General features: G+C 40.7%; 1 long non-coding RNA gene across 4 annotated transcripts in view; it reads left to right on the top strand.

Annotated features, from left to right (window-relative positions):
* Positions 1 to 17956, top strand: part of LOC138112790 (uncharacterized) — a 397150-nt gene that overhangs the window by 91926 nt on the left and 287268 nt on the right. For all 4 annotated transcript variants that reach the window (XR_011151840.1, XR_011151838.1, XR_011151849.1 and 1 more), the window contains exon 4: positions 446 to 577. This is a non-coding gene — a long non-coding RNA (uncharacterized lncRNA). The remainder of the gene's footprint in view (positions 1 to 445; positions 578 to 17956) is intronic.

Raw genomic sequence — 17956 nt, 5'->3', positions numbered from 1 at the left:
CACCCATCCTTATGCCACTGAATGGTGATACTTTAATTTTTCTGCCCCACTGAGCACAAGTCCTTGAGTTTGATGTTGGGAAGAAGAGAGTTCAGAAGTGAAGCTAGCAGCTCTGCTGTGCAGGCAGGAGAAATGGGAAGACTGCTCTATATCCCTAGGTTTCGCACATATGAGAGGATGTAGGCATCTGCAGCATGCAGCCTGAAATGTTTTTTTTCCTGCAAGGTTTTTATGTCAAATCTACATGGATTAGATTTGTAGCTGTCCTGAGCAATCAATTGGTATCCCAACTGCAAAGCCTTTGGAGAAAAATGCTTTGCTGATCGAACCATGCTTTTGATAGGGCATGTGTTGGAGTTCCTGGCAACTGTTTCTAAAGGGTTTACCTTTATGCAAGGTCTTAAAAGATGATTTTCTCCTCTTTTTTTTCTTCCTCTCTCCTCAGGGAACTAGGGGGCTTGACGCATCCTTTACATCTTGCATTTACTCTGACCACAGTCCCTCCCTGTTCTCACAAGCGAGCACAAGCGGAGCTCAGCCCTGCTTCCCTTCCTGTTGATTCCCAGTCAGCTACATGGTAAGTTTTCATTATCTCTAGACTTGTTGCCATGAGGCAAAACTCTGGCAGACTCTCTAAAATCCATTAGCACTGGGCATTGAGGGCAGGGCACTTCATGCCCATCAGAGATCACTCAGTTGTATTCCAGGCTGACTGCAAGTAAAGGAAGATAGTATTGAATTAGCATTGGAGCTGAACTTCAGCATAGATTGTTATAGGAATAAAATATGAAGTAAAATATGTGACAGAATTAAATCCATCAGTTCTAATAAAAGAAACAGAAGAAAGCAAAGAAATATTGGACCCTTAAATCCCATTAACCAGGCCAGAGAGAGAATGCGTTAAAAGGAAGCTGCACTGTATCTTTTTTCATTGTTTGATGAAATAATCTTTTTCACCCTTTAAGTAGTGTGTTTAAAACTCCTAGTATTTCTGAAACAAAGAGAATATACAGCCACCAAGCTGGCTGGTTTTTATACCTTCCTTTCTGAGTATTGTCCTTCAGTGCAATACAGAGCCATTTCTTTGTTCTCACAAGCTAGCAGTTAAATTGTATGTAAATGTATGCAAATTAGATGCTGTCTAATAAAGAGAGTCATTAGATGGAAGAAATATTTAGTTTAGGGGGAAAAAAGAGAAGAAAGCAGGTGTATTTTGCAATAGAAAAATGTAAGATTGCAAAAGCCCCTCAAACTTTGGGTGAAGGCTTTTTATAAAGCCATTAAAATATTTTCTAAAAGGCTTGCCCTACTCTTGGTCCTATTTTCTGTGTGGTTTTTTATGTACGTGCACTTCTGTGTTCTTAAAACTCATTGGCTTTGCTATACATGCAGACATGTAATTATTGTATTCATAGGTATTTGATTTCTTTAGATCATGTAGCTATGAATTTACACACATGTATCGTGTACTAGGGTGTGTTTTCTGCTTTCTGAGTAGATAGAGGTGAAATTCACGTGGTAAATTTTATTTTCATAGATTGATTTATTCATCATATGCTCTGTCTGGATACCTTTTCTTACTACCTCATCTTCCTCCATTTTATCAACCCCCTCCTCAACAATTTCAAAGCTTTATTTTTTTTCCCATCTTATTTATTCACCAAATCTTAGTGCCAGATGCATTTCCATTCTTTCACTTGCATTTTCTGCCAATTTATCCCTTTTGAGGTATGGACCTGATTTAAGTCAGAAGCAGCAGTGACCTTTCTAAACGTGAAGTTGCAGCTTTACTGTCAGGTGTCATAACACTAAAATGCTCAGAATGTGAAGCTTTGTGTCATCCAGAGCTGGAGATTCCACACCTGTGGATGGAGCACTTGTATCCATCTAGGCTCTGAAAGATTTAAAATAGATGAACCTTATTTTCTTGCCACCTCTAAGGAGATGAAATTTGAGACTTTTCTCTCTCCACCTTTTGAATTTCTACTCCAGCTCTTTCAGCATTTCTATTTGGGTGGACTAGTATACAAAGGTGACATGGCTCAATTATCTTGAAGTCTTTGTTGTATTTTGTTTCTAATGGTCAGTTACGGTTTCAGGCAGAGACAACAGCTGTATGTCAACTTGGCTTTTTTTTCTGTTGCCGTTTTGCAAGTCTGGAAGTCTAAAGACATATATGTATATGTGTATAAAAGATATGTATATAAAAATAATGTTGTTTAAATATTTACATATAAAGCCAAGGGATTGGCTTCCTTCCCAGAATTACTGGAACTACCTTCCCCAGGAACATTTGGACTTGAGAAATCTCTACAGCAACACTTTTTTACTGAAACTAAACAATTTTTGAAGTGAGTAACTAGCCCTGCACCCTTTGTTGTTCATGTGGGTTCTTTAGTTTGGGGTGATGGAGAGACCTCTGTGCATGGGTAGTTCATTTCCAGCTAATTATGATAAGATTATCTTTTATTGCCATTTTCACCCCACCATTTCTCATTGACTGATTTCCTGAGAGAGAACTTGCAAGTGAACCTTGGACAGAGTGGGAGAATTTTTGCCACAGATCTAGGACGGGTCCGTGCAATGTGCTGCATCTGAGCAGTGTGTGCAGTCTGGGCACTGCATTCCTTTCTGGGCAGCTAAAGAGCAGTCAGACTGATCACTCAGATCAGCTGCCCAGTGTCCCAACCACCCTGGCTGAGTAGTCAGCAGGGAAGCCATAATGTGTCTGCTACCCAGTGGGAAATGCAGGCAGGGGGATTGTAAGGACGTGGTGGAGATTTGGCAATGAATATTTCAGGTACTCTTGAAGGTGTAATAGAATATGTAAGGTGAAGATCGTGTGGAATGCAAAGAAAATCTGAGCTGTAATATAAAGATGCCAGAGAGGGGTGAGGTTAAAGTGAATGGGATGTACTGGTGACTAGGAGGGATGAGGCCATGTTAGTAAGCAGAAAATGTTGGTGGTTTACTGGCTCACTTGGGGCACCACTCTTCTAGGCTTTCTGGCACTGAATGTCCAGGAGAACTGAGTCATTAGTGATGCAGGCATTTAACATGGATGTTTACATTGAGTTTGCAATCTAGCTAGGTGTAGCTATTCACATTCTTCAGATTTTGGGAGGTGGTGATTAATCCTGAAACCCTAATTGGGAGATTTACACTGGACATGGGACAGGCTAGCAAACAAAGTACCTTCTGTCTGTCACATTCTTGATCAGGCTGCAAAAAATACATACAGATGAGTGATACTCAAATGGGGGAAGAGTGATGCCAGGCTTAGGGGCAGGGATCTGATTAATTCCATATTCCTTCCTGTGCTTCCTGTGGTCTGGAGTAATTGTTCAGGGCAGGAGAGAATTCAGTGCCTACTACTTTTGAGGATATGCACCTCTTTACCTTATCCATCTCAACAATAACAATAAAACAGCTTTCCTACTCTTGAAGTACATTGCAAGCATATATATGCACAAGAAGATGTGAGACTTTTGTATCCTGTGATGATGAATCCAAAAGCAGTACTGTCCACAGATATGATAACCAGACCCCTGGTCCTTCAGATCAGGCATCCATCCTGTTAATGCCGTCAGCTTCAGCAGTGGGAGGCACAAGAAATCCTAAGCTGTAATAGTGGAACAACTAATTTTTTTCACTAGTGATCTTCAGAGTAGATGAGAATTTTTAAACCTGTATCTCTGAGGAGCCTGTGCATCTTTAAAGAAATAGTCTTAAGAAATAAAATATGCCACACTAAACTAATCCTAGAGCTAACGAACAGGCATTGGGACTAGCAGCTTTTGCTATTACCTACTGCTTATTATTGTTATTATTATTATTTCTTTTTAATTATGCAAAGTGCTAATCAGTTTGATTATGCACAGTGCTAATCAGGTTAATTATGCAAAGTGCTAATCAGTTATTCTCTAAGCACACGAGGAGAGCAGAGGTGCTGGCAGTGAATGGTGGTTCTAGATGGGGGTAGTCACGGCAGTCATTCCTTATTAAAAGAGGAGTAGGTGAGATGATAGGGGTTTTTGCTTCCATTAAAAAGTAAATAAAAAAAAAAAAAGAAAGCCATGAGGGGGATAGTTCTGGTGGGGTAATTCTTCCTTCACAGCAAGGTGGACTTTTTTTCCAAGTCAGCTCATGCTGTTGGATAATTTCTGTAGGAGTTTGAGTGCACTGATTTGGGCAAATGTATTGCAGGAGAGTCTTTTAATGGGAAGGGTACAAGGTGTGCCCACTTAAGAGGTCAGGGTGCGTAACTAGAAAAATCACAAATTAGGGGAGTTTGTTCAATCTGACAGAGTCACTTTTCAAGCACTGGTAAGTGGGATACTGACAATATAACATGGATGGCAGTTGTTCATGTGTTGTTATGGCTGAAGGTCCCGTAAGCGCATACAAAATGTGCTTCTTTCAGTGTAATGCCTTTAAAAGCTGTAGGAATATAGGGTACCTTATCAGTGGAATGTATGTTAGGCTGGGCTTCTTCTTCCCCTTTAGCACTAAATTATAAGCTAGAAGTTTGTATTCCTGGAAAACAAGATCTGTTTTCAGTAAGCTATGTTCTCCTGACAGTTACTGAGGATTCAGTGTGTCTCTCTTACTATGCTCAGTGTCTAATATCTAACCAGTATTCCTTATTTGATTATGTTTCAGTATTGGTGTGGGATACATAAGCATTGCTTTTTTCAGTTAGTAATGGAGATGACATTCCCACAGCAGAAAGCTAGTTGCTCATAAAAGTCCTGGGTAAAAGATCTTAAGAGATTTTTGAAGTCATTAAAACAAAAGACTGCTTCATATAGGGCCATCAGTACTAGAAGGTTACTGCACCAGCAGTGCAAGAGCAATTTGCCTTGAAAAACTAAGCACTGAAGGTACTAACTTATGGGGAGTCATGACAAATTTTCAAGTATATTTAAGGTAGGAAGTAAAGCAAAGCATCACTAATGTATGGCTTAAACCAGAGCCTGAAAATTAATAATATTGCCTTCTTGGCTTTGTAACTACTCCACAAGGCACTGATCCTTAAAACAAGTTTACTACCAAATATGTGGTCACAGATGTTCATCTATTCTTATAAATTCATTCTGGTGTTAGAAATCTAGACAAACCAATGGTCCAGCATCAAATCTAGTGCCTTAGATCTGGAGGAGGGGAGTATGTGATGGAAATAAGTGAGGGGGGGAGACACCAGTGTCCTGAGACTGAATGCTTTCTTGTCTGAGCATCCACATCTTTTCAAGTGGGAGTCAAATCCTGAGGAAAGAAAACTCAAAAGTTTTCATTTTCCTAAGGGTATTTCCCCATAGTATCCAAAAGCTTCTGTAGAGTCAGAAGATCCTTGGAAGGCCAGTAGCATAAATCCCCAACTGTAGTATTTGCATCTTAGAAATATAAATCTACCTGAAACATAATCATTGAATTTCACTGTCTCAGATGGCTGGCCTTCTGATGAATTGGGGAGCTAGAAAGGCAAAACTCACATTCTGCTCCTAATCCTACTGCTTTCTTTGTAACCCTGCTAAATTTCATTACCTTGCTTGCTTTAGTTTTATCTTGATGGTGAGGTATGGTTAATGACATGGACCTAATGCAGTGGAGGTGGTTTGTGAGGCAAGTGTATTGTTTGCAAAGTACCTTGATATCTCTGAGCTAAAGGGGTTATAGAAGTGCTGTGTACTGTGGGAGTTGTATTAAGAAGCATCACCAAATCTTGTGATATTGTGTAAATTACTGCAAGATGGCACCAAAATAGTTTGTGTATTCCTAAGGAGTGAAATAAGTGGATGGAGAAAACTCAGTTGCCTTGACATGAAGCTAATGGGTTATTAACAAATGAGGAAACCCCAATTAAGAAATCTGTGCCTTCAGTGCTTGAAGAAGTGTGCCCTGAGTGAACAGGGAAGTAATTTGCTTGTATGGCAGAAAGTCATTGCTTCAAAACTCTCTTTGGATTTTCTTGAGGACCTGGTGTTCAGAGGTGCAGGCTAACTGCTATGCAGCCCAGCAGGAGCTGAGTCTGCTCATTGGCATTCACACAACTGGGAGCTGGTGGGGAATTAATAACAATAGGATTTTAAACGTTCTGCCTGACCTTTTAAAGTTACTGACCTGCATTCAGGTTACAAATACACAGCAATTTTCTCTTGAGCTGCAAAGATTCTAAATGTTAAATCGGTAACTCAATCAGGCTAGCAGCCCTTCTCTCTGTTCTCTTGTGCCCAGCTGCCATGACTGGAGTAAAGGAACAGGAAAACTATCAAAACATATCCATATCTTACTGTGACACAAGTACTTGGAAGGAGCCCCACTGACATAAACTAACACAAAGTGACATATTGTTTAAAAAGTTGTTTCGAATGTCTTCTCCCATTGATCTTCTTCGAGGGAGATAAATAAACACTGTGTGTGGTGCAGCCAGACTGAGTATTTTTGCTCCTACAAATGTTTATACATTCTCTGGTGGTTGTTTGTATTGCTGTTTGTTGACTGTAAATGCCAAACCTGTATGTGTCTAATGTATACATTTACAGGAGCAGTGCAGTTTGGGGAGTACAGTCAGGGTAGTGCCTCTTATGAACACCACCAGGTGAATAGTGGGTGGTTTGTTTTTCTTCTCCTTCCAAAGTAGTGAATTTGTCTTTGTGCTCCCAGTGAAAGAGAGGGCTGTGGTGGCAGGAACTTTCGTAAAGCAGGACCTTCAAGTCCACAAGGAAAGACTATAGGATTTGTCAGGTAGGATCAAGTTACTTTAGCTTTTCATCCAATTAACAAATAACTCCATTGTGCTGTCAGTTCATTCAGTGGTGATAAGGATGATGTGTGTTTTCTCTCAGGAGGAAGTGACTGAAGTTGTTACAGATGACAAAATTCCTGTTGGCTGAGACCCCTCCTGCCCCTCTGTTCCTGTTTTCACAGTTCTCTCCCATGTCTTTGAAAAAAATCTTCCCTTTTTCACTTATTGTTATTATCAACATCTTAATCCTCAGGGCAGTGGGATTGTGTAGATTTGGGGAATGATGCAGGCACTTCTGTCCACTAAACTGAATGAGCATAGCTGACTGAATTTAACGTAAGTGTAGGAAGAGTTCAGCCTAATCAGTCACCATTCCTCCTATTAGGTGGAATTTTCCTCGAACCCATGCTTCTGTTGTGTTAGTGTAAGTTAAAATTACATGTTTCTGCTCTCTCATGCACCTTATCTACATTTATTAGACACAGGTTTCATTGCCTTGCAGTTACAATCACAGAAACCACTCTCATTTGAGTATAAGCTTTATTGACATGTAATAATTTTTAATTAGCTTTAGTAGCTTTAAACATAAGTTTTGGGAGAGCTGCTTCTGCCTCAGGTGGGCTGTTTACAAATCTGGTACCAGAGGAAAACATTTTGTTTTGTCCATGCTAAAATATTCTGATAACGTCTATGAGTTCTTGTGTCTTCATAGTTTGGAATGAAATCAACTGAATGACCTTTGTGGCAGGGTCGTATTTTTTTTGTTCTACTCTATGCTTGTGCATCTCACCACCCTGGCTATAGCTGTTCCATGAAAATAAGAAGGACCTACTACAGTTATCAGCTTCTTAGTGAACTCAAGAGGCAGAGGTCTGTCTGGTGGTCCTGCAGGTTGCCATACTGTTGACGGCCACAAAGCACTGATACGTTCGTATGTAGCAGATTCTCTTTTTCACTTGTCTGTTTGAAAATTCAGGACATTAAATTCATTTAAAAAAAAAAAAGGAAATAATATTTCATTTACCTAAAGTCAAACTTGTAAACACTAGAATTGATGTTGACAGAGCAAACTTAATTCAACTTCCCTGTGCTTTTCCAGTTTTTATGTGATCACATGCTGGTTTTGGTGGGAACCAGTCTTCTCATAGTACACCTGATGGACCTGGTCTGTGGTGGAATAGAGATTCTTTAGTAAGAGGCTGTTTTCTTCAGTACCACTTGCCTCACTTACTGCAAACACTGGAAATTGTTTAGTATACAAGGCAGAACATAGCAGAAAAGAAAAGGGTGCTTTTATTCTCAGGATTATGGTGAGAGCATGCATGTGCTTAAAGCAAAAAATATGCTTGAATTGAGTTGCTTATAAAATCAGTCATCTTTAGGTGGGTTGCAAAGCAAGCTAGTATTTCTGCTTTCTCTTACCAATTCACTTACTCATTTTAACTCTTCACTTTTTCTGCCTTTTAAAACATTCTGTTTGATTTCCTTTAAAGAAAAAAATAAAGTCAATACCAGTAGTAGCAGCCTACTCTGGTCTTGCATCACTTTGCTGGTATGTGAAAGACTTTTTTTTTCCTTTTTGGTTTTTTTTTTTTTTTACTCTCCCTATGAAATTGCAATTTCCAGGACTTTGGCTTTCAGTTGGTAGGAAATGCACTATGTTCTACATTTATTCACTGACAAAAGTGCACACAACTCTTCCTGACACTTTGACAGTTTAGTGGGAGATGCTGCTCTAAGTAGAATGTGTCTGTCTGTAGCCAGGTCCGTTTTCTAAGCACTGGGAATTCAGCTGTTTTCTTGTGAATTCTTTTTTTCATATTTTATTACTGTAGAGAGAATACAAAGAGTGCTTGTTTCTTTCTTTCTTTTTTTTTCCCCCCTCCAGTTGACACAATCAGTATTATTTGAAGAAAAAAAATTACACAGAGAATGGGAAATAGGGTGGGAAAATGTAATAGGAACTGCAAATCTTTTCTGTCTTGTCTGAGTAAATGAGAGCTGATGAGAGATGCAGCACAATGAGGTCTAGGGAATGCTCGCTGAACTGGTATATAAAGATTGTTTCATTTTGCTTCATTTCATTTTACTGTATTGAATTTGAAAGGGAAAATTGCAGCGGACATGAAAGTTTGCTGTGGAAACACCTTGGGTTGCAGTACCCTTGACATGAACCTGGGCAAACATGAAAAGGAACGTTAAATAAAGTAGTGTATGAATTGTGTAGGTGTGCTTCAGAAGCTACTTTTTGAAGAGTGCCCTTTCACAAAGAGTGGCCCTGCCTCTCAGGTTATTCTGCTACTTCTGTTTTTAATCTCTTAAGGTGTCATTCTGGGTTGTCTTTTGGGTTTTTTTGTAATTTGGTAGTGGGGGGAGAGTGAGTTAAAACCATACTGATTTGCAAGACTATGTGGTAACATCATTTTCAAATGCCAATTTTCAAGAAGTCTGGAAGGAGATGATTTCTTCCCCTATTTTGCCCACCCTGAAGGTTCTTCTCCCCTTTTCAAATGAGTATAACTCAGGGGAACTTGGTTCTAGGTGGGATACTACTACAGCAATGTACTCCTCAACAGACAATTTTACTTTTAGTTTGCGTGTTACAAGCTCCAGTGTCCAGCTGCATTGACTGCACATTGTTTGCTGGAAGGAGGAGCTGTGATTAAAATCAGGTGTGAGTCAGTTTAATCTGAAGTTTTTTTCTCTTGTGCTACATTAGGCATTGTTAATTCTCAAAAAATGGGGAACACAGATTTTTTTTTTGCCTAAGTCAAAGTCAGTTGCGAAGGTTTGAAGTAATGTATCATGAGCAGCAAACATTGCTGCATAAAAGCTCTCACAATGCACACTGTAAGATTTGACACTCCTGCTGGAGCCATTACCCTTGGGAGAGATCTTTGATGATAAAACATAAAAAAATTAAACTTTTTTTCTAATCTAAATATGCAAATTGTAATGTTCAGAAGTAAGATTCAACATCCTTGTCTTCAGAGTCCAGCTGGTGTGTTCGCATGGCAGGTTCATATCATGAGCAGGTTTAAGACTCTTCTCCTGGAAAAGTTTTTGCCTTTTGGAAATGTCTGGATTTCTATAAGGTAGGCATGCTTGGGAGGCCTTTGCCTGGAAAGCATTATCCTTTGTACAAACCTTCCCTCATCGAAGTCCCAGAGAGTGAAGAGGTGGGAGTAGGATTGGTGGGCACTGGAAGAGAAAGGAGGGGGGGGGTGGTTTTACTTTTCTCCAAGCAAAGGGGTGCTTTAATGGCATTGTGCAATATGGCTCTTCTGCCACTCTGAGGGCTAGGGAACGATTGGGTAGGGTATTTAATTCCTCCCCCCTCCGCCCCTGCCATTTCCACTACCTCTAAATGGAGACCTGCAAGTGCAATGGTACCCATAGGGATGTCAGCATCTCTGGATGTGATTCATTCCAAGGAGCGTTGTTCAGCTCTGTATCTAAAGTTTGGGTGTTGCTAAGTGCCATGGATTCATGCTCCATTCACAATCCATTTTTAATTCATGGCTGTGGTTTTGGAAGTGGAAGGGTTCCTCATTGGTTTTTTTTTCCAGATAAACTTCATAGGTTCAGACAGGGAAGCCTTGGATAACAAGAGGAGTGATAAAACCAAAATTCTTCTCAACCTAGGAGTGGATAGCTCATGGAAAAGGGAGACAGTGTTGCCATTGTGATGAGTAGATGTAATGGCTTCAGAGCACTAAGAAAAGATCTAAGAATTTAAAAGCTGATTGAAATGCACAACATGTTGGGATATTTTGGGGGTGGGGTAAGGCAACCACTCTTTTCTGCAAATTTTTCTAGTCCAAGTCTTTAGGCTGTGCAGTCTGACTAGCTCTGCTATTTCATATACAATAGTAATTCAAGGAATATTCTTTTTATCAGAATAAACGAATTTTTGCTGCTTGACATATGAAACGTTTGTGCTAGTAAATTCCACAGAGTCTATTACCCCCCCCCTCCCCCAGTATTGTTTTGTCTGATTATACAATCTTGGAAGTTTAGAATTGACTGGTTTACTGTAAGAAGCATTAAGTAAATGCAATCTCCCTATTTTTAATAACAGAAGCTCAAATTTCATGTGAGATCACACCAGTACTCCAGTGTAATTAAGTTTATGGTTTTCTTATGCACTTCAAATGCCTGTGATGTGCAGTTAATAGTATTTTTCAGACAAGTATTAGGACACCTCAGTAGTGATGCCAGTGTGGGCTGGTGTCTATCAGCAGTGCAGACACCACAAAACAAAGGAAATTGCAAGACCCTGTTATAATTTGTCTAAAAATATGCATGACAGCAGAGCTCTTTTTTTACCTGAGTTTAGAAAGTGATAAGGCTTTGAATTAGAGTGAAGCTTCATAAATGAATCAGGCATGAAACAAGATTTTCAAGTTTGGCTTTAAGTCCAGTGTGTATTGAGAGTGAAATATGGCTGGATATCAGATCTTCTGCATCTTGGATTTTGTGTAATGGCTGTACCTCATGTCTGTTTTCTGCTACACTGATTTTGACCCTAAGCTGATATAGGAGTGCATAGGAAGTTCTGAAGAAAATCTTTGGATTAACTTTTCACCTGTGTACATATATAGATTTGTTTGTTTGTTTGTTGCTTAAAGGAATGATGATTTCTCAATAAAGAGCATTCTTTTTCTATTTCTAGGGAAAGAAAAAAATACTAAAGATGCCTAAGAATTCCAGAGAAGTGGTTTGGAATGAGTAAAACAAAATATTGCATTTAATTTAAACTGGTGGAGAGTTTTTGTTTATTTCAAAGAAGTTTTGATTTTCAAATATTTTGAAGGTGAAGGCCAGAATTTTCATTTCGTGAGGAGGAAGAATGTTTCTGACTTGGCACCATCTGACATGCTTGTTGAACACTGAAACTTAAAATTGTACTGACTTATGTTTGGATGTAGAGCTGTAGAGTGTGTGTGACAGCTCTGTCAATTAGGATAAGACCTGATTATTCCAGTATCTTGGACTACTGGGCCTGAGTCTTCAGCATCAAGATTTTGGGATTCTTGAGATTCAACTAGGTTGTTTATAGAAGTGTTGGAAATGAGCCCCTGGTTCCTTTCTGAAACAATTCCCTCTGATACAACAGGATTGTCAGGCTTGCTGGCAGTAATGGCAAAGTTCTCCTGTGTCAATAAAGCCTCTCCTCCCCTGGAAAGCTGAAGCACTACTTGCTTTATGTAAGTGTTTAGGGACACAGCAAAGACCAATAGGTGGTATGTGGGCCATCTTCTCAGTCACCTTTTCAGCTCGTGAGCTAACTCCTGGTGCAGTGCTGTGTTGTGGGGAGAGCAGATCTGGGAAGCCTCTGGCAGGTAGCCGTAGAATAGCCCTTCCCTTACTCTATTAAAACAGCACATGCAAATGCTAACCAACTGTTTGTTTTGTTCATGCAAATTTTTGCCCATGCAAATTTAAACTGCTGGTTTCCTTCATTACACATAAAGAGGTTGGAATGTCCTTTGGAGTGGGAAATAGTAGCAAGGGTAGTTTAGTAGCACCACTTCTTGTTCTGTTTTCTCCTTAATCAAACGAGAACCACGCAGAGCTTCAGTGTGACCGGTGCAGCAGTGAGGACTACGGGGTTTGGCCCCACAGGTATTAACTTGTGTCAATCCTGTGGGGAGCTTTCTTTGTGTGATATTTTAGGGGGGCTGTTGGGGGCAGGAAGCAGCACAGTTGGGACAGGCAACGGGAGTACCTGCTGTGGCTTCAACTGCCCATCGCTGGCTGGGAAAGGCTAATTGACATTTGAGAGAACATTCTTTATATGAGAAAGTGATGAGTGAATGGAAATTAAAACAAAAGGGTTGAAAATAGAGCTGTAATCAATCTAGCCCTGTATCTCAATAAGCCAGGGGCAGTATTTCATAGTGAATTTGGGGCAGATATTGCAGCAAGTGCCACAGTAGCAGGGGGTCTTCCCCCCACTCCCTCCTCCCCTTCCATTAAATCTACATTTGGAAGGTGGATGGTGCTGACTCATAAATTAAATTGGGGTAATACATACAGTGTATATATATTTCTGTCACTTTGTCTCAAATTAAACACGAACCTTCTCCCCTGACAAGATGATAGAAAAGTTAATTGCTCGCCCTGGCTTTAAATTGGAATTTGAATTTGCAAAATGCTAAAGGTTTATGAGATCTAAATCATGAGGAGCTTAAATTACATTCCTGTGATAAAATATTAATAAATCAATTAAAACATAAGCCGAGTATAATATTACTTTTTTTGTAGGAACCTCGAACACAATAATTCATTAGAGTGTGCAGTAACAATTATTGTATCTTTTTTAATTTTCTTTTTTATTAGTTTCTCTTTTTTTAAACTGGGGAAAAGGCAACATCAGATGGGAAAACACCACACAATGGTGGAATATTATCGTGGTACCACATCTAGTCATCTCCTAGTAACGATGCACATACATACAAAAGCATCTGAACACCCTGAGCTCCACACATTGCACCATGGCTCTAGTATAACAAGATTCACTCACTGAAAGTTGGGGCCTAATTTTCCCCTTTTCACCATGGGAAAGAAGGGCAGTAGCATGGGAAGAAGGGAAGAAACCTTACTGCTCCTGGTTTTGTTTTTCTTTTCCAGCCTCTTTCCATGCCATTTCATCCTTTTCTTATTTTACTCCTCCTTTCTCTTTATTGGTATAAGATTGGTATGATTTCAGTGTCAAAACTATGAAAAATTCACAGATCTTTCTGTAAAACTGGCCTGAGTTTTGTGTTGGGGAAACCCAGGTTAGAATTGGATTTCGTTGCTAGATTTTTAGTTATGTTTTGAACAACTCTCACAGCTCTAATCTTTACATAACCCATTTCTGTGTACTATATAAAGAGCACTTCAGGCACAGTATGAAACTTAGTTATTATTTGAGGAAGGAGGTGTTATGCTAGCTCAGCATGCATTTCTTATATGCAAACATTAATACACAAGGAATGCAATTATAACATATACCTGCACACCTCTAGTGCCTGTGAAGATTCAGATTCCTTTGTCAAGTGCTTTTTACCTTCTGTGAAATGACTGGACTGCATGTCTGATACAGCTATGCTTAGTAAAGGGTCTAATTGCTATTATTACATTATTTGTGTTTGAATTCTTGAAAGGTTATTTAGTACAAATTATGTTAGTGCCAAATTGGCAGCTCTGGGGACTGAAGTCTGCTGTACCCATCCAGAGGGTAGGTCCTGTGGCTGAGTGTGCTCTGCCCATCCTTCCCTGCACCTTGGCGTCGTGCACAGCCATCGCTCCTGCTGGCCTCGGAGGGACTCTCTTGGTTTTGCAATTTGCAGGTGAGACCGTGGCTTGTGCAGGTCATGTGTGCTGCAGCCAAGGGTTTTTGACTAAACTAGGGCATCTAAATAGAAACCCCAGCCTGGTCCCCCTCTGTGGGGACGAGAGGGCTGTGCAGGAGGTGGCAGAGAAGGGCTGCGCAGCTGCGGCTCCCGCCGCTCCTGCGAGCAGCCTGCAGCCATCTCCCTCCAGCAGCACGGGGCAGCTGCCTTGGCCAGCTGAAAGCAGCCAGGGCCAGAGTCAGCTGGGGAAAACAGTGACAAGAGATCCAGGAGCAGGTGGTGGCTTGTGCTTCTAACCACCTGTCTGAGTAACGCTTTCCTGTGCTGCCCAGAAGCTATGGCAGGCTCCAGTTTTCCCTGCATATGGGATCCCTCATGATGCTCAGGGCCCTCCTCATGGTGCAACCATAACAAGTTCACTGAAGGATCCTGCTTTACTGTGCTCCTGGCTGTCCTAACTTGGGAGTGACCTCAACTTAAAATTACATCTTAGTTTCCACAGGCTTTTGCATTTGCTTCCCTCTGCTGATGAGACCAGTCAGGGTCTGTTGTAGTGATACAGAATAAAATCAAACTTTGTGTTTCTAAGCACACGTACCATGTCAGTCCTGCTAAGCTCTTCATCAATATTGAAGAGTCAGTTGTTAGTTTTTACATGCATAGCTTTTCATTTTCCCCATTTCATGAAGGGGGGATGTGAGAAAAGTCACTTTCCACCAGGTCTCAGTGTCACGTAGCAAACCAGTGGTGGCAATTCAAGTGGCTACATGTCTCCCAGCTGCCCACCCTTGCACTGAACCTCACCAAAATTGGAGAAATGCCTGTTTGTCAGGAAGTAGATGATCATTGAGCTTGTTTTGTGCAGACTGAGAAGCAGCCATCAGATGCAATTAGCTTTTTGTGGCTACCAAAATGAGGTATCATTTAAACAAACAGGCTAAAACTGAAGGCTTCATATCACCAACATGGTCTGATCTTCCTTTGTTATGATTGCAAAAGATTGTTGAGGGTTGACCCAGTATTATTTATTCATGCCACTTGATAATTGCATTTACTCAATAGATTCCGTACTTCACCATTTCTGTTATAGAGTGTGACTGAATCTTTGTTCATTCCTGTAAGTAATTTTTTTACGTTGGATTAGTTGAAATTCGTGTGTGTGTAGGGAGGTGTTCCAGATTTTTCTTGTGCACAGGGAAGACTTCCAGCGCCAAGTGAAGAAAACTTTTAATGCCAAGTTATTGGTCAGTGTTGCCTTTCTGTGAATCATAGGAGTTACACTGAAGTCATGGAATCATAGAATGGTAAGGGGTTGGAATAGACCCTAAAGATTGTCTAGTCCCAGCCGCTCACCTGCCATGGGCAGGGACACCTCCCACTAGACCAGGTTGCTCAAGGCCTTATCTATCCAACCTGACTTTGAACACTGCCAGAGTCGGGGAATCCACGACCTCCCTGGGCAACCTGTTCCAGTCCTGTCTCTGTGACACGCTGTCCTTGCTGGGAGGTGAAGCAGACTGAATGCACAAGAGCATTGTTGTCTCCTGCTCTGCCCAGAGATGGAAGTTTATTTTACTCCTGGGTGATACCAGATGCCTGAGGTGGTGAGTTGAGGCTGCGGATGGGCTCACAAAAAGGGAGACAAGGACATGGACTGGCCAGTGCCAGTACAGGGAGTACCCTACAGTTTTGAGGACCACCCTGTCAAAAACCTTACTTCCTTGTGCCACACGAGGACCACCACCTCTTCTTTACTCTGCCCCAGGGGGCAGCCTGAGGGTGGATGGATGGACAGACGCTGCTGTAAGTGCCTGTGGGGGGCACTGAGTTTCTCGCTGATGATGGTAAACATGATTTGGCTCCCGCGCTCTTGTAATCAGGCTTACTCTTGCTGAAACAGAGATTGCTCTATTGCAGTGCCAGGCCTGTAGCAATACCAACTGTTAAATAATAAACAGGCCCTGGTTGTTGGCAGCAGCTCCCGGCCCCCCGCCCCCGCCAACACGGAGTACCCGTTCCGTGGGTTTACCTGCCCGCCTGTGCTCCCGAGCGCGGAGCAGCGCCGTGCTCGGCGGAGGTGGGAGCAGTGCAGAGACACCAGTCTCTGTCTAATCTGCTTAGTTTATTATTCTCCAGGGACCTGGGGTGATACAGCAAACATGCAGTGCTTTGGCAGCACTAACAATGGCTGTGCTGTCGTTCTAGATAATATTGCAGACTTTTGCCTGATGCATGGGATATTTTAGTCCTCTGCTCAACTGCCCATTCTCTAAGGTCTTATTTTTCTTTTCCTTTATTATTTTTCTTTTTTTTTTTTTTTTTTTGGAAGGGTGAGGTAGGTGGTGGGAGGGACTAGTTTCCTGTGAATTAAAAAATAAAGTAATGGGCTTAAGTAGCTCGTTCTCCTGGTGGCAGAATGGTATTTATTGTTTTATTGCATTAATAAGTATTAACAAGCATTTTTCCAGTAGTTTATTGTTAGAATGGATGCTGAAATGAAGAGCAATTTTTTAGTGAATGAAGGGACTTCATTATGGAAGTTACTCTACCAGTGGGGAAAAAAAATACTGGAGCAAATAAGCCTCTACTCTTATCTCCATTTTGACCACTTTCGTAGTTTTTGTTTGATTTTCTTATTACTGTGTAAACTGTATGCATGTGGAAAACAGTATGTCCTGGTTTATGTAGAAGTGAAGCTCGAGCTTGGAGATCAGTTAGGAAAAATATTGTGAAATTGTGAAGAAGAAGAGATTATACTGCAGAGTTAAAATGTAACTGCATGAATAGACTCAAGCGTACATATTAATTTCCCTTTCGTTCTCCAAACCTTGAGTGGAACACAAGCCAGAATTTTCACTTGGTGCGATAATGATTTTATTTTTTAAAACCCATATATCAAATGAATTGTAAGCAAAGGGTTTTTTTTTCCATTCCATGCTGCTACAGCCTTCTGTATTTAGAGTCAGCTAAACTTTGCACAGTATAGACCATTTTGGTCATCTGTGAGGGAAATCCCTGAGCTTTGGGTTAGCCATGATATGGATGAGTATTTTTAACAAATACTGCGCTGTAAAAAGTGTGGTGTCTTACAATGTTCTGGAGGGAATTCTGTCATAAAATTCCCTATCAACTCTACTTGAAACTCCGCCCTTTATCATAATTATGGCAGGTGCAAGTATAAGGAAGCAAATGTAATTAGTAATCAGGCCTGTGAGTACTGTCCTGTCGCCAGCTTTTTATTTCCTCTATGTAGCTTTGCCATTACAGATCTGAGAACCCTGTAAAGTCCTTGCATAATTAATGTTTAGTTTTTAAACCAAGAAACCCCAGATGGTGAGGTCTGGGGCTCACTGATGCTGTTTCTTCTTAAAATAGAGGGCATTAATGTGAGTATATCCATCCATTTGCAATAGGTGAGTCAAGTTAAATACTCCAGAACAAGGTGGGAAAACTTGAGTTTGTCTAAATCCTTGGGCCAAATCTCGTCATGTGGGGTTTTCAGATCATCTAGATGATGTTAGGAGGCATAAGCAGCCGTTGCTTCCCATGCCATTTGTTTTCCTAGCATACTTGAGCACTTCTGAAAATTCTTGTGTGTTTTTTTAATCATCCCTGAAGGCTTTGGCCTGAACAAGCATCTGGCATTTGACGCAGTCTGTGTTGAGATTGCAGTAATGACTTCTTCCCTTGTTTGTCATTTACTTGAGTAGATCTCTACAGACGGTCTTTTGATTTATTCTCAATGGGAGCAAGTTGGAGTTCAGTGCTGCTGGATGTCTACAAAATATGGGAGAAGTACAGACAATGAACTTGTTAGTTAATGCCTTCTTTCCAAAAGTTATAGAATTGACGTACTTTTATACTTCTT

This window comes from Aphelocoma coerulescens, chromosome 1, assembly GCF_041296385.1.
Source record: "Aphelocoma coerulescens isolate FSJ_1873_10779 chromosome 1, UR_Acoe_1.0, whole genome shotgun sequence".
Taxonomy (NCBI): Eukaryota; Metazoa; Chordata; class Aves; order Passeriformes; family Corvidae; genus Aphelocoma; species Aphelocoma coerulescens.
This window is presented reverse-complemented; position numbering and strand designations above follow the sequence as displayed.